An 18297-nucleotide genomic window follows, 5' to 3' on the forward strand; every position below is an offset into this window, starting at 1 on the left:
CAAGATAGATTCCCGGCCCGCACACATGCTCCTGGACCTTCCCGATTCGGTGATTTCCTAGATGCACAAGGTTTGATTGATGTGTGGAGGCACATGCACCCACAGGAGCGGCAGTATACCTATTATTCTGCCGCTCACAATAGTTTATCCAGAATCGATTACTTTTTCACACTAGGAACGGGCCTCCTTACGATTGATGAGGTGCAGATTAAACCGCGAGGTATTTCAGATCACTCCCCAATAATGTTGACCCTATCCAGTCAGGAAAAGACTCGCAGGAGAATATACCCCATATATCCGGGATATCTCAAGGTCTCGTCGGTTAACAAAGAGCTAAAAAAGGCGACCCGGAACTACTTCACAGAAAACCTTCGTTCGGTTGACTCCCCGTCCATCCTGTGGGAAGCCTATAAAACAGTCTTGAGGGGGCAGGCCGTTTCGTCCATATTGGGCTATAAGCGCGCGCAAAAGAGGGAACTGGCAGAGCTCGAGCTTGGGCTTAGCACCGCAAATGCGACTCATATGGCGGCTCCGTCGGAGGATACGCTGCACTCCCTTCAGCTGAGCCAAAGACTTTATGATGACCACATGAGACGCAAATCAATGGCTGACATTGCAGCGACCGCAAATAGAGTTTTACGATGTCGGAGATAAAGCTAGCAAACTCTTGGCCTGGTTGGACAGGAAAAAGGGGGGCAATAGATCTATACTGCAAATAGCTGACACGACCGGGATAATGCACACGCGCCCGGAAGAAATTGTGAACCTACTGGCAGATCATTTCCAGGAGGTGTACTCCCCAGCGGTCGACATTACGGAGGAAATGGCTAAAGAGGCCCTCCGCGATGTTCTAACACCGACTTTGCCGCCGGAAACAATAGCTGAACTCAACGCTGACCTGACAACCGAAGAGATTCAATTGGCCGTTGAAAATATACGTTCGGGCAAGGCTCTTGGGCCAAATGGGATTCCAATCGAATGGTATAAATCACGGTCGGAATCCTTGAGTGAGCCTTTGCGGGCGATGTATGAGGAGAGTCGCGAAAAAGGAATCCTACCCCTTGATCAGCGAACGGCGACTATAGTGGCAATCCCGAAGCCGGATAAATCTCCAAGTGAGTGCACATCTTATCGACCGATCTCGCTTCTTAACGCCGAGGCTCAAATACTGGCTAAAGTGTTAGCAACCAGACTGATGCCCCACCTGGAGCATCTGATCCACCCTGCCCAGTCCGGCTTTATGCCACATAGATGTACTGCACTGAACCTCCGTAGAGTACAGGGAGCGCTGGCCAGGGCCCCCGCTTTGACGGAACCGGCGGTTATACTATCCCTAGATGCCAAAATGGCATTCGATCTGGTGGAGTGGCAGTACTTATTCGCGGTCCTGGCACATATGGGGTTCGGCCCTAAGTTCATCTCTTGGGTACGACTCCTGTACACCCGCCCCGTGGGGCATGTGGTGGCAAACGGCCATACATCCCGTGAAATACCACTGGCACGAGGGACTAGACAGGGGTGCCCACTCTCACCTCTACTGTTCGCACTGGCTCTGGAGCCGCTGGCGGTCACCATTAGGAAGAACCCGCTACTGAAAGGGATCAAATGGACTGACAATTGGGAAGACAGAGTCTCCCTCTATGCAGACGACATGTTGATTTATCTGACAGACCCTGAGAGGGGTATCCCTAGCCTGTTAGGAATATGCGATACCCACGGACGAATATCCGGATACACTATTAACTGGGCGAAATCGGTCATATATGTATTGAAGGGCCTAGCTCCCGCCCTCCCGGAAGCATGCCCCCTGACAGTGGCGACGGTCTCCTTTAAATACCTGGGACTCTACGTCACACAGGACGCTCAAGAATTCTTTACGAGAAATCTGCAACCTCCCCTCACTCGATTCAAAAGCGATGTTTGGCATTGGAAGGCCCTTCCGCTGACGCTGCTGGGCAGAGCGGCGTTATTTAAAATGATGGCGCTACCACGCTTCCTGTATGTGCTCGAAAATTCACCGACTTTGATACCTCCCAATTATTTTCAAAAGGTGACTGCCATGGTGACGGGATTACTGTGGGGAGATGGCCCAGCTCGCATTGCGCACATAAAACTTAACAGAAATTGGTATGATGGCGGAATCGCCCTGCCCAATGTGCAGTTGTACTATTGGGCAGCACAACTTAAAATTATTAATCAATGACTTCACACCCCGCAGACTGAGCCGGCATACCTCGCAGATAGGGCACAACTGGGCACACAAAGCCTGCTGACACCACTGTATCACAAGGGAGCAGCGGCAAAATTAACGGGACCCACCAAACACACTGTATTGTTATGGCACAGGGCACAGACGAAACTGAAATGGTCGGGGGTCATCACGAAGTTAACTCCGTTGTGGGACACGAAGGCTCTTGGACTATTGCGGCAGGCTAAAGGGTTCACCCAGTGGGACAATATAGGGATCTCCACGGTGGGGGACATGTGGTAAAGAGAAGGGGTGGTCCCGTTTTCATATCTTCAGCAACACTACGAACTTGGTCCCACTGAAACATACAGATATGTCCAGATTAGGGACGTCCTCATGGCAGCAATCCCTGCAGACACTACAGTCCCGGAATCCTCGCCGCTTGAGGATCGTTTGCTCACTGACTTTATGCAGGAGGGGGCAACCTCGCTGACATATCGTAAGCTGCTAAATATTCTGCCAGATCCACTAGAAAGGCTGAGGGAAAAATGGTCTGCAGAGATAGGAGACATGGATGACACGGAATGGAATGCGGCATTAGCGTCCCCACGAGAGGCGGGTATATCAGCTAGGTTCCGTTTGGTGCAACTAAAAATTTTGCATAGGATATACTATACAAGAACAACGCTACACAGACTGCATAGGGCGCCACACCCGCACTGTCTCAGGGGTTGTGGGATTGAAGGTACTTTCATATACACCATCTGGGAATGCCCGTCCATAGCGAGCTACTGGCAACAGGTCATGCGAACCATCTCGCAAACACTAGAAACATCTCTGACACCTGACCCCCGTGTGTGCCTGCTGAATGTGTGGGGACCTAATGATCTGGCACTTTATAATAGATTATGGGTCATAGTGGGTATTGTGACAGCAAAACGAGATATAGCGCAGAAATGGGGGGCAATGGAGGTTCCAACTTTGTCACAATGGTGCAGGAACATGGACACACTGATGATAATAGAACGGGAGGTTTATAGGCTTAGGGCGAACCCACGTAAATGGAATGCGGTATGGCAACCCTGGAACGCTTATAGAGGGGACCTATGTGAACCCTTAGAAGAAGAAGATTCAGATAGCTCGGATGATGAGATGGGGGACGGTTGATTATATACACCCACTGGCCACTTAAGGGGCGGCGAACTGAGTAAATCTGAGTAACACAACAGATGCATGGAATGGGTCTGGTAGGGGGTGGGAGTAGTTGGTTAAATGACCCAGGTTGGTATATGGCTAGCAATGGAAAGCAAACTGTAAAGGCTGAGAAATGATTCTTTTGAACTAATGAGTCTTTAATTTAAGTTAAGTTTATAAAAAACAGAAAAGCGAGATGACATACACCTTTGAAGAAACTGTGGATTGTCTATTGTTGTGCACACTATGAAGGACGCTGCCGGACCGCTGGTTGTCGGCTAAATAGCTGTGTATTTTTCTATTCTTCAAAGAAGACGAATGATTAGACCGGCCCCAGGGTTGTAGGCACACTGCTGTATTTTAAGGACACGATCAATAAAGTCTTGCAACCAAAAAAAAGAAGACATTGTCGGTCTGCCTTTTCAAGTCTCTGCTAGGGATGATGTCATCGTGTATCCTCCTGATTCCACACTGTCGACTACGGATGCGACCTCTGCAGGAGGCACTTTCAAAACAGTGGGTCCAATGCACAGGGTCATTCGACGACCTTATAAAAGTGACTCCTCAGATAGTCAAAGCCCTGCAATGGTGGGTGTCATCTCGAAACCTATCTCAAGGCTTGACATTCCTACTTCCAGCTGCCCCTCATATTATCACAACAGATGCCTCTTTGGACGGTTGGGGAGCTTTTCTGCAAGAGCTGTGAATAAGCTGGAAGCGGTCTGCCTGGGAGAGAGGACTTCATATCAATCTTCTCGAGCTGCGAGCAGTTTTCCTGGCCCTTCAGGCTTTTCTATCAAGAATCAAAAATTCCCTTGTGCTCGTCCGGACAGACAACACCACGATGATGCACTGCCCCCAACAAACAGGGAGGCACGGGCTCAGTAACACACTCTCGAGAGTCGCAGAGAATTTGTGCTGGCTAATCTCAAACAGAATATCTCTTCGGGCGGAGTATGTCCCAGGCATGGACAATGTACTCGCCGACTCATTGAGCAGACAAAAGACAACATCTCACTAGTGGGAACTGGATCAGAAAATCCTCAATCAGATCTTCTCGCGATGGGGCACTCCACAGATCAACCTATTTGCCACAAGGACAACGCGAAAGGCCCACACTTCGCAAGTAGGCATCCCCAATCAGGGTCTCTAGGGAATGCATTTTCGATCGCATGGTGCAACGTCTTTGCGTACGCCTTTCCGCCATTCCCGATGCTTCCCAGAGTCCTCAGAAAACTGAAGACGGAGCCTTGTACTTTCATTTTAATAGCCCCAACTTGGCCACAACAACATTGGTTCACGGAGCTTCACTGCCTGTCTCTGGAGCCACTGATCCACCTGAGACAGTATCTATCTCTGCTCACGATGAACAACAAACAAGTACACCATTCGAATCTGGCATCTCTCAGGTTAGCCGCCTGGCTCCTGAGTTCAGAGAGTTTAGGTATTTGAACATTCCACCTGACTGTAGAGCCATCCTAGCTGGAGCACGAGCGGAAAGCACCAATAAAACATACTCTCTGAAATGGAAGAGGTTTTGCGTCTGGTGTAAGAATCAAGGAATACATCCTTTTTCTTCATCTCCGGAGCAAATTTTACCTTACCTCCTCCACTTGGCAACATCAAGCCTTGCACACTCCTCCATCAGAGTCCACTTGGCTGCAATATCCTGTTACAAAAGATCTTCAACAGGTCCTTCTCTCTGGTCTCACAGACTGGTCAAACAATTTTTAAAAAGATTGTGCAGGACTTTCCCTCCGGTAATAATGTTGCCCCCTACCTGGCACCTTAATACAGTCCTTAATCAGCTCATGAAACATCCCTTTGAGCCAGTAAACAGGGCTGACCTCAAAGCTCTCCTACTTGCGCTCACATCCGCGAGGCGGGTGAGTGAACTACAAGCTTTCTCGATTCAGGATCCTTTCCTGCAATTTAAACAAGACAGAGTGATTTTGCGAACAAATCCGAAGTTTATTCTGAAAGTCCCATCGGATTTCCATCTCAATGAGCCGGTGGTTTTATGCTCTTTCTTTCCAAATCCAAGTACTGCAGCGGAAAGATCATTGCATTCACTGGATCTCAAGAGATGTTTGAAATTCTAGATCGACAAGACAAAAACTTTCAGAAAGTCAAATCAGCTATTTGTATCCTACAGCACGCCCAGGAAAGGTCTTCCACTCTCTAAACAGAGCATTTCCCGCTGGATTTCAGCAGCTATATCCTTCTGTCATGATCAAGCAGGACATCCACTGCACTCAAAATTGCGAGCTCATTCTACTAGAGCGATGTCCACATCTATGGCACTATTTGCAGGTGTGCCGGTTACTCACATTTGCAGGGCGGCAACATGGAAGTCGCCACATACCTTCACTAGGCATTACTGCCTGGACACGGAACTTATGAAGGATGCTGCGGTTGGACAAGCAGTGCTTCAGCATCTATTTCACTAGAGGTGAGCCTTCTTTCATCCCTCCATCCTTGTCATGTATGCACATTTCTCTCTTATGTATTTGATGGTATTTATCGTTTGCAACTGTATACCCTTACTAGTCACTTGATATGTTATTATCTAATGACTTGCAGTTACTGTAACATACGAAATGTGTTTTATGCATTGCTAGCTACTCTGATTCAGGCATGTGAATCTATGAAAGACACCCATAATACTGGATAAGAAATGCGTTACCTGTAACTGCAGTTATGCAGCATTGGTGTCTTTCATCGATTCACAAGCAACCGTCCCGTCTCCCCTGGAAGTACTCGCCTACTTCTCTCAGTGATACGCCTCCTTAGCTTTGTGCGTACGAAAATCTGAGGGACTGAGGCTCCTTCCAGGAGGGTTCTAGAGGGAGATAACAGCTGATTGGCTCTTTTCTAGAGTTTGGTCCTTTTTACAAAAGGACGCAGATATGTTACTAATGTTAGGCCTATAGGCCTATTTCTCTATATGTCTATAGGACATTACTTTATTTATGTACCGGGGACTCCCATTCCGACGACGGGGAATGATTCAGGCATGTGAATATATGAAAGACACCAGTACTGGATAACTGCAGTTACAGGTAAGTAACGCATTTCATACCCAACCAATGAGGACACCAATCCATTAGAAACATCTGATACAACCACCAATCAGTGTACACATGTAACAAACAATATCAGACAATATAAGGTCCCAGCGACCTCAGACAAGGTTTGCTGGCCAGGGAGTTGAAAGCTGCTTTTCCTGTTAAGAATCTCCTAGTAGACATACTGGCTCAATCAACACTTTGGACTTCTGCAGGTGAAGGCCTCACTAACTTGAAATCTAACAATACTGTTTGAATAAAACTTTACTCCCTCTATTGGCTAAAAAACGAAGTGCACAGTCCCTAGTAAACACAATTTAAACAGCTGACAGAAGCACCGTCTGATGTAGAATATCCCTGTTGCTGGGGGGGGGGGGGGGGGGCAGGGGGGCTGGTTTCACTGGCTTGTGAACACAAACTGGTGGCTGGGGGTGCACTGTTTTAACATACAGGTCTTCGCACAGAGCAAAGGAGAAATTTGGAGGGAAAACTGAAAGTCATCAGCAATGAGAGGGAAAAACTACAGAGTTTGGACTGCAAATCCCACAATTCAACACCTTAAATGGAAGCAATCATGGGCAGGAAAAAACACAACTTTACAACACAAAACAGGTGATAAAATATCCAATCACAGGCAGGTTAAAACTACAATTTTTAAACTGTAACAATCACAGGCAAAGACAGAAATCACAGAAAGGGAAAATCGTTTTTTTAAAACTTTTGTTTTGGGGAAGAGACAGCACTAGTCATGCAGACATCCCTTATGACATGCTCTTCGATGGCTCAGGCTCTTTCGATAAAAGGCATATTTGCCAATGAATCGATTCTAGGACAGTTGTGGCAGAACAATCTCTGGGGTTACTGATACAGCCAAACTATTTACTTATCAATACAGAAAATTCTTAGGCTGTTCCAGGTGGCAAGCTTACAGATAACACCAGCCCTACCATACAGTAGTGCAAAAGTTGATCCAATCGATTAAAGGCCATGAACATGGCTTCAATACAAACCAACAGTGGGAACAATCCTCAACTTCCTCCTCCCCTGCCACAGCAGCTATCATACTGATTTAGTTTGCCGTGTCAGGCTCTTGTCTGGTTGGTAAAAGGCAGAATTTGTCATTCCCTTCCTGGCTGTAGATCCATGACATCTGACAGATGGGTCTCACAAATTGTTCAACAAGGCTTTTCCCTGCCGTTTATCACTTCCCTACTCTGCCCACATCCCGCACTGGAGTGACTTTGAAAGGAACACTTGACAATCCTGTTGCAGGAGGGTCATGGAGTTTATGGCAGGAGACACTACACCCCTGGAGGTGGCTGAATCAGCAGAATTCTTCCTGGTTGCCAACCACCTTGCTGGCGTACTGACTAGTCATCGTCTAGAAGACCATGAAATGGCATCTCCATTCTGGGGAGCTGCAAGGAGTCTTTGATAAATGGGGTACATCCTGGCTAGATTTATTTGCCACCATCAAGAATGTGCAGTGTCAACAATTAATCGTGTTGGAGTTTTTCCAAGGCACTCGTTAGGAGATGCATTCTGGCTGGAATGGAAGGACTGACTCCTGTTCCCAACTCCACCACTACCTCGACTTCTGAGGAAGATCAAAACAGACCAGGCTTAGTTATTCTCGTTGCCCCAGACTAGGCCAGGAGAGTGTGGTATACAGAGGCCCTGAGAATGAGTATTCATCCTCCAAACAGGTTTCCACTTCAGGAGGATCGCCTTTCGCAGTAAGAGGGCAGTGTTCTGCATCCAAGTCCCTGCAACCCACAATTTAACTCCTTCGCAGCTAGGCCTTTTCCCCCTAGTGCTAAGCCTTTTTTTGGCTATTTGGAGTAGTTTGCTCTTAGGCCTCCATAACTTTTTGTCCACATGAGGTATCCACGCCAAATTTGCATCCTTTTTTTCCAATATCTTCAGGATTCTAAAAGTACCCAGGTTTGCGGATTCCCCTAGAGAGGTCAGAGAAATTCCCAGAATTAGAGCTAAATAGTGCTGCTGAAGAAAGAAACTGTTTTTTCCCCTGCAAATGCCATCAACGAAGAGTTTTCTGTGCTAAAATCAACAGCATTAAGGAACCGGCAAACTTGAACTAGAAAAACAAATTATTCATCACAGTTTTTGCCTTTTTCTGGAAGATAGGCAATTTTTCCTATTGATTGTGCTTTTAACCTCTTTCCAGTTTGTGGTGGAAATGGTTGTGAAACTCGTGGTGGATCCCGTAAAGCAATACGTTTCTGAAAACTAGATAAAATTTGAATTCAGCAAGGAGTGTAGATACTTCATGGCTTCCTAAAAAAAGAACAGTTGAAATAAAAAATGAAAACATTGAGTTGAAAAGAACAGTCATTTGTGTTTACATTTTCATCTGCAACTTCTTACTATGGCAGATTTTTGGAAGCAATATATCCTTACATCCGCTGGAACCCTCTGGCTGCTGGGATATATAGTTCTTGTTAGGTTCACCAATAACCCAAGTTACCCAGAGCCAAAAACCAAGCTGCACCTTACAATGTTTTTTCTTTCTGTACAGACTATACAGCAATTTGTATGGTAAATTATAAATAATGGAAAAAGGGTACATATGCAAACTCTGTTTCTGAAATGTGCACATACTGAGTTTGGGAGCTGTGCTTGTTTGCACATCTCTGAATTTATGGATACCCATACTGGCATGTGTTTCAGAGAGCATTTTGTAAAATGTCTTCAGTGTTACACACTTAATTACATTTGAAATGCACAAACGTAGATATATTCAATTGGTTAGAACAAATGTTCGACTATTCTGCATCCCCACATGACTCCAGATAGAAATGGTACCCCACATGGGTGGCCGGACCTTGCGCCTGTGACACAAAAACCCCAAAACGTGACCTAGTAGACCTCATATTTCACCCAGCAGTGTATGTTTTTTACACAAGGTGGCTAGCTGTGGATTTTGGGCTTCAGCTCAGCTTGCACAGAGGGAAACCTACCTAAGCAGCATCTTTTATAGCCTTATAGCCCGCCGTAGAGGACTATACCGGCTATTACAGGCCCTCTCCAGCGTTAAAGGCCCCGAGCCGAAGGCGAGGGCCTTTAACAAGGGAGAGGGACTTTAATAGCGGTATAGCCCATCTACGAAGGGCTATAAGGCTATTAGAGCATTCTGTCACTAGAGGACAGAATGTTCTAACAAAAGAAACAAAGCCTTATGGGAGCGTGAGGGGATTGGAATCCCCTCAGGTTCCCTGAAGCCTTTGTTCACAGCCAGAGCTGTGAACAAAGAAACATTGGAATGTTGGAGCTCCAGGCTTATACCAGCCATTATAAGCCCAGAGCACTCCATTGTTTTCAATGGAGCTCCCAACATTCCAATGTTCTAATTGAAAATAGACACCCGAGGAAGTCCATGGTGGGGTGACTTGCTTGGCTCTTCTCTTGTGTATTGGTTTCACCTTTGCACTGTGTTAAGTTAGCATGGGCTGGTTAGAAGTTTAAACGCCATTTTTCCTTTTCTGCTGCCTCTGCACACAACACATTTTGTTATTACAGCTTTTCGCCTAGTTAGGTATTTTGCTTTACACGAGAATAATATGTTAGCTTACCAAGCAAAGCTGATATAAGCAATGTCTGTACAGACAGTGCCGAGGCCTTCAAGGTTGTTTCAACACAGCGCTTATTGTTTGGATTGATCCGCGCACAGAGTAGACATAATATGGATGCAGCTGTGGCCAACTTCGGTTTTAGGCGTGATTAATAAAGCACTGCGCAAGGCAGGAGACATACTTGATGAATATCCGTATGCAGAGAGTTGGTGCAGGAGATGATGTGGTCCATTTCTACTGAACCCAAAGGTATGGGCCCGCCCTTCTAAACCCAAAGAGACCTTCTGTAGATATAATACAAATATACTAGCTAGCGAGGGTAAACCGAGGTTCTATTTAGACCTGTTTCCTTTAGTATTTTAACATGCTTTCACCCTTTGTATTTTATGGAATAGTAACCATGCTGTCAACCTTGTTCCTTATAATATGTTTGCTTGTACTATCTAAAATACTGCGTTTGAGAACACTGCATTAGAAATAAACATTTCAAACTCGAACGTGTCCTCATTGACTCCTCGTTCTGGATTGATATGTTAGTATACCGAAGGAGTGTTCATGTGTTCCACGTTACCTGAGGTGTTCTAAGTCCATGTTCTGGGTTGTCTAAATCATTGGGGTTTTGTAAGTACCAATGAGACACCAATAGCTAGTCTGGTAGGGGATTTTGGATGCTGAGGTGAGTTTTGGCACACCCTAATTCACTGAGGTTCCAAGTCTCTATGCACAGTTCTGTATATGAGCAGAAATCCCTGCTACATGGCGCCCGATTGTTGGTGGTCTTATTACATGAAACTTGAGTAGTGCTTATATCGGTCCTTAACACCCTTCGCTATTGTTTCTGGAAAACAGTGGTGTCGTACAGACCTGCCTATATTTATGTAGGTCTTTTCAAGCGTGATTCTTTCAAAACGGTTTCCTTGAATTACTACCCAGTTGTGCTACGTACTTTTCATTGTACCTTTTTCTTTTTGTGTCACTATGGCCGGGGTGGACATTCCACAACATAGTAGCATTGCGGTGCGCAATCACTTTCAGAATTATCATGTCCCCGTGGATGGCATGGCCGTGATTATGGTGGTGAGTGCAGAGGTGGCTTACCCATACGAGATTTTTTACTCGTGGGTGACCTTCCCGGCTGTGAATGCAAATACCAATGTGATCGACACGTACACTCCCACTGCTGTGCCGCAGGATTATGCTCCATATAGGACACAGGAAGTTCCGACTGATGCTTGGCAGCACCGAGTTTGGTTTAACGGCGTCCTACCCCACTCTTTAACAGCTCCAAAGTTAGGTCCCTTGTCCATTCCAGGAACGACTTGGCCTGTTTTGGCTGGATTTACACCTCATCCTCAGCACGGGGTGTGTTCCGTTGCTGATTTAAGACGACTACATGTAGTCGCGATTAGCGTGATTGGGTCGTTAGTGCAATACATTACCCGCAATCTCCATGGCGGGGCCACAGGAGGTGCGGCGCTTCCTGCTGGACAGGGCGGAATGAAACTTAGTCCTGTAATGGTCAACGCTGTGATGAGCAAGCGCCCCCAGGATAAGGATGAATTTCCTTTCTGGCTTGCCGAGAAGTTTGACCAGCTGGAAGCAGTATTTCCTAACACGACTCCTGGTGAAAAACAGGATTCTGACAATTAGCATGCCTAAGGACTTGACCCCAGAAATTGGTGACTGTGATTCGTGGGGGAAGATCTTTGCGGCAGTTTATGCGAGGTGCTTCGGCACTCCGTCCATGACTGTCCTTCCAACAGTCATTAAACGTGTTCAGGATGAACACGGACCTGAGGCAACGGTTGAATTGGGTATGCGCCTATGAATGAATGGTGTTCATTAACAATTTTTAAGAACAATTGCAAAGATTTTTATTAATCAAGCAATAAAGAATTTACCTTACCTTACCTATGCGGATCCTTTGACGTAGTTTCCGATCTCATACTTGCGAATGTCAAGGGAGATGCAGTGAACTTTCAGGTGTCCAATGCATTGCAGGCGGTTCTTGATGCCGACAAACCCAGACAGTTACCAAGGTTTATTGTGGCGGCTTATAAGACCGTAGGTCGCAATAGCGTGGGTGTCAAGCCATTTTCCACTGAAGAGAAAAAGCAACCCCAAGGGCCGAAGTCAGAGAATGAAGGACAGCCCAAGACCAAAAAACAAAATTGGCCAAAAAAACAAAAACAGGGTAAACAACAACAGCAGAAACAGGAGTCTCGTCCTGCATCACCAGTGCCTGCGTCTACAGAACGTATTTATGACTTGCGCTCCGATAAAATCACCTGATCGTTTTCAGGTTTCTGAACACCGCTCTCCTCGTTCTTTTCAGGACTCCTCGGCCTCATCGACCGGTGGTGGAGGCGGCAGAGGTCGGTGTGGCCAGCAGGACGCGACCAGACCCACCTGAAAGACTGTAAAGGCAAGCAGGACGATTCAACACCAAAGAGACCCCAGTTTCAGTAAAAGAAAGTTGCCGCTTTAACAGCGAGATATGCCACAGATACTGAGAACGCAGCTTCAGAATCAGGCATGGGCTCTGACCTTGCTGGACAGTGCGGCGGAGATTACCATAGTGCGAGAGGACCTGCGTCCGCTACTGAAGGTGACAGCGACTGATTGATATTTTGTTGTGGAGACAGCTGATACTAGAGTAGCTCCCCCTGAAAGACTTTATGAAATAGTCATTTTAATTGAAGGTGACATAAAACGTACAATCAAGGGGGTATTTTGGGAAAATCTTACGACTACATATGACATTTTGTTAGCGGAGGCAGACTGGCCCCCACCTTTTGTGCTCGCAGCTCCGAGAGGGGAGGAGGTGATCCTCCCTAGTTTCGCTCACATGGTCTCGAAAGAGCATGCGCTGATTTTTGCAGAAGAGTGGGCTAAGGCTCTTGCACCGGCTTTGTACCGTACACAGTGTGGTTGGGATAAATTTTCTCCGCATCACGAGATTCCTTTATGTTCTATGCCACAGCCTCAACCTCAATATCCCATCTGACGAGAAGCTAAGGCTTCCATCGTGGAAATCCTTGAACAATTGGAATATCAAGGTGTGATTGAAACTTGTGTGTCACCGATGAATAACCCTCTTTTTACTGTGACCAAGCCTGGCGGCTCGTACCGGTTGGTATTGGACTACCGGCATTTGAACTCGCATTGCCGTACCTGTGTAGTACAGAATACTCACGGATCTGCTCTTGTGGATGGTCTTGTGCGTAAACGTTTTAAAACCACATTTGACATATCCAACGGTTTTTTTTGCCCACAATTTGGACGGACTGAGTTCCCAGTGGACCAGTTTTACCTGTGGCGCCAAACAACGCCACTATACTCGTTTACCTGTGGGCTATAAGAATAGTCTGGGCGTGTTTGCTGCCCGTATAGTCTCTCTTGTACAGAGGATAGACACTAATGCGTGTTCGTATGTGGATGACATATATCTCACAGACGACGAGCTTTGGGCGCATCTGTGTCGCGTTGACCGCATAATTTGTAACTTTGCGGACTTCGGTTACAAATTCAACTTTGCAAAGTCCCACATTGCAGAGTATACAGTGTTGTTCCTGGGCTACGAGCTCAACAATGAAGGTAGAGGATTGGCTCCTCCCTTCTTGGAGAAATGCGCACACCTGCGCGCTCCTACAACTCTGAAGAAATTACAGTCCTTGCTGGGATTTTTGAATTTCGGGCATACTTATATTCCCGAATATGCCCTGCGCATCAAGCTTTTGTATGCTTTGATACAACCAACTTTTACCGAAAAATGCTGGGTGCCGGAACATTCAGCTATTTTGCAATCTTTGCAGGCTGATCTTCTAGAATCTAAATTCTTACTGACCCGTGATAACCACACCAACCTGGTGATAAGAATCATTCCTGGGGCGGTGGGTTTCACGTACCTTACTTTTAACGAAGGAGATACAGTACCTATTGCCTACAAGTCACACTTGTACACTTCGGCTGAAATGCGGTTTTCCTCTGTGGTAAAAGTTTTGACAGCAGTGCAACTGGCGATTCTGAAGGAACGTGCGCTGTCGCGGGGAAAACGCATGTTGGTTGTTACCCCGTTTCCTGCATTAGAGGCAGTGACGAAAGCCAGTGTACCAAATTCTAAAGCTTTGCACCCTCGGTGGATACAATGGGCAGCATCATTGACGTCTCCGGATGTCACGTTTATTGTTTATGCCTCCTTACAGTCGCAGGAGTTTTTGCAGTATGAATTTGTTCATCCTGCCCCTTTGGCTATGCGGCCTTTGGAGGACTTCCATTGTATCATATACACTGATGGTTCAGCGCAGGTTGCGCATGGGTCTAAGCACGCATACATTTCCGCTTGCGCTATTGTGGTAGGTGCCATGGTGAATGATGAGTTCAAGTTCAGAGTTGTGCACATGCAGACTCTTGGGGACTGCACCACACAATTGGCAGAGCTTCGTGCTCTGAATCTTGCAATGGAGTACGCTGATCCTGGTGTGACAACTATTACTGTGAGTGATTCTTACTACTGTGTCCAGTCTTACAATGAAAACCTGTTCTTTCGTGATTCCAAGGGTAGCACAATAAAACATACAATGATCTGGGTCAGAGTGGCTGAGCTTAAAGAGCAAACACAAAATGGAAGGTGCACACAATTAGAGTCACAAAGAACAGTAATGTATTAAATGTTTTCTTCTTTATTTAGTAAAGTTCATTGGACATAGGCACAGCCAACGCGTTTCGTTCCATCTGCCTTTAGGAACTTCGTCAGGGCAAAAGAATATATATCTGTACTGTTGCCGATGTTGGATACGTTTATAAGGATCAATCCAGTAGTCACCAAATGTGGGTCAAAGTCTTAAGATCTGAAAGGACGGCGTCCTCACTAGGAAAAAGATGGGATCCTAAGGGTGTCTTCTCAGTAGGCCAGGGATGTCTGATGTCAGGTATGCCATAAGTTGGTAAGCACAAATGAGTTAAAAATCCAAGCGGGTTCTAGTATATCTCGTGGGGAATTTTATAGTATGGCTCATTACTTCGTTTTCCAGGTTCTACTTTCTACTTTACTACTTTCTCCTGGGTAAGGAGAGCTCAGATGATGTAGGGCGGATTCAGGCGGGAACTGATGGGCACTTTTTTCCAAAAAGGAGAATTAGTGCACAGCGAGACAAATAGTCATGTCATGCCAACCACCACACAATAAGGTTTTTGGTTATTTTTCAAAGTAGATTCTGTATTGGCCCATTGACTCCCAGATACTATTTCTAGTTGTTTAAGACTGTTTAAAAAACATTTTTTTATTCCCCCTTGGACTTATATTTGGATGGTGCTTTTTTCGATTTACCCTTTTATGTCAATTGGTTTTGAGTTTTATTTTTTCCGTCTCGTCAATGGGCACTATGTCGAGGAGAGAACTAGCATTCGACATCTCAATGGAACTTTGGCTCCCCATTCCTCATCACACAGAGTGCAAAGAGACCTGGCTTTAGTCAACATCACTGCTTGGCCTGTCTTAGATGGGATTGTATGGGATGCTGTTCGATTTCAGATTCATGGGCCCTCTGAGGTTATAAATGTCCCTAATGTGCTTAGAGTGTCTATGGGGGATGTAGTTAAACAGAATATACGTTATGATGATTGGGATGTTCAGGCCGTTGAATCATTTTTTTCTGATTTGAAATATTATGCTGCCTTTGATGCTGAAGATTTGTACTTGGAGTCTTCGAATTACGGTGATTTGTATTATCAACATTTTGGCAATCACTACCTGCATAAAGCTAATACCAGAAGACTCACTGTAAATTACACCCAGTGGGAACACTGTCCAGCTCCTATACAAGGCAGTTCTGCTAGCTTTTTAAAAAGGTTCACTTATTTTACAGATTGTAATCAATCTAATCCAAATGCCTTATATTTCAAAGTTAGACTTACCGATACTAAATTGTTGTATTCAAAGTTTTTTCTCGACCAGTTGGATGTTGGGGGTTACGAGTTGTGGAAGGATACAATTGACCATAAATCAGTTTGGGGTTCTAAAAGCTGGCAAGTGCAAGGCACTGAGGCTTTGCACCGTGCATGCCACATCCCGAACCATATGTTGTTTTTGAATTCTCCTATTTCACAGACAACATGCTTTGGCTTGGCTACTCCTAAAAAATTAAATGCTCCTTCTTTTCCTGATTTAGAGGAATATTCCGGTTGGGGTAATACTACTAAATTTTCTGTGAGAGAGTTACAAACTCTGTTATTGAATTCCTCCTTTAACATATCCAGTTTGGATCCCGAAGGCTGGTTGCTATGGCACAGAAGTGCTGATTCGTGCCAGCATCGTTTTCTGGGTTTAGCTCATGGCTTTACACAGGTCAGGGTGGATCCCCGTTTTGAAAGTGACCATTCTGTGACTACCTATTCTGTGGGCAAATTATGTCAGAACTGGCTCAGACATTCTACCTTGGTGGCAGTTAAATTGCATTTATCTAAACTGACTGATGATGTTGATCTGAATTATTTTATTAAAGCCCCGGCTAAAGAAAGATCTAAAAGATGGATATATGCTGTTTATAACGAAATCTGGAAAGCTTCCCAGGTTGAGGCGGCTACCCGCCTTAGGGCTATTGATCAAGCTAATTTAGAAAAAGTGCTAGCAGTTGTAGATAACAGCATTAACACGCTCTCTTCTCACATTTACACGTTAGATAATATTGTGTCATCTGTTGTAGATATTGTGCAAGATGAAGTGTCTGCTTTGTACCACTGTCAGAATCAGTTGCGCTCCATTATTCAATTTGCATGGACATTGCAGACCCTTAAGGCGGGAAAAGTGCCGTGGCATTACATGAATACGTCCTCCTTATTTGCCCCTTTTAATTTGACTGACAAGCAACGCTTACTATCAATGAAGGATGGTTCTTTTTCCATGTTACACATTGAGAGGTTAGAGCCTTTACCGTTTTCTGTGGCAGAAGCCAATGCTGCTACATGGCTTATTCACAGTTTAATAACTCTGCCGTTTCCTTTATTTGAATTTAAAAATTGTGTGAAGTACTTTGCCATTGGTAGATACGAGCCTCTTGGACGTTCTTATCTCCATGAAGCCTGGTCGCTTCCTTTTACATATAGATGCCTTAGGGAGGGTAGAGAAGTTTATTTGAATGGTGAAGAATGCACTGAAACACCGGATCATTCCTTAATGTGTCGACATATCCAATTACATGGCTCTTGCAACTAAAACTAGCCTAATTTAGTCTGTGTTTTGAAAGGTACACCCGTGCCTGCAATAGTTCCCAAATTCACATTGCTGGCTAACGGGAGTTATTTACTTTTAAACAATGAGGATTGTTGTGGGTTAATAAAAGGGATTGCTTATGTCGTTACAGTCAGTGAATGTTTAGTTTGTTGCAAGAATGTAATGTATCCACCCCCGCATGGGAAACTTGATGTTTCCATCTGGCCTAAGATTCCGACCTTGAAAGCAGAGTTCAATAAGATGAGTCCCATAAGAGCTCTATTGTCCCAAAAAGAAGTTGCCCTCACATCTGCTCGTGAAACATTTGTCCTTCACGTGGCTAACACCCGCACAGAAGTGCATGCCTTATTAAATACTGATTTGCCCTTGCACTTCGGTGAGTTAATTCACACTATCTTCAATGCGTCCTCCACTTCGGGGCTGGCTCACTTTTTTAAAGTTGTAAGCAGTGGCTTAGTGACTTCCTTCCAAAAGATTTTCAGAGTCATTTCAGCTTTCTTCCATTCTATTTTCTCCAGACTGTTTGGTGGATTTCCCTTCTGGCTCTTGCTGCTGGTGTGCTATTACTGTCCTGTCTATTTCAAAATGGATGCACATCCTGTGTTACAAGACGGGCTGTCTCGGCTGGGGCTCCTTCGCGCCCGGATGCTTGAGTACTATGGTGCGCTGCCTCTTGCTACACTGAGTGCAGCTTATGGATTATTGTTTCGATTTTCCTACTTTACATGCGTTCAGCCTGTTTTCCATTGCCCGAGTGTCGACTTCGAATGGGCCCTGGATTTGTGTCTCTGCAATATGGTGTCTCCCGATGCGGATTATAATCAATTTATGAGTCCCTTAGTTACTCATGAATTGCTTTGTTCTGATGGAGGGATTATGGCCTTCGCAGCGATGCATGGTATACTGGGTCGTTGGAATGTGTTCGCAGCGACGCAAGATATCTTGGCTCGGAGTTTCCTCGCGATCCCACTGAGTTGTCCTCTGATGGTGCAAGAGGCTCTGGTAATCGAAGAGCATGTATGT

Source organism: Lissotriton vulgaris, chromosome 12 (genome assembly GCF_964263255.1).
Source record: "Lissotriton vulgaris chromosome 12, aLisVul1.2, whole genome shotgun sequence".
Lineage (NCBI taxonomy): Eukaryota > Metazoa > Chordata > Amphibia > Caudata > Salamandridae > Lissotriton > Lissotriton vulgaris.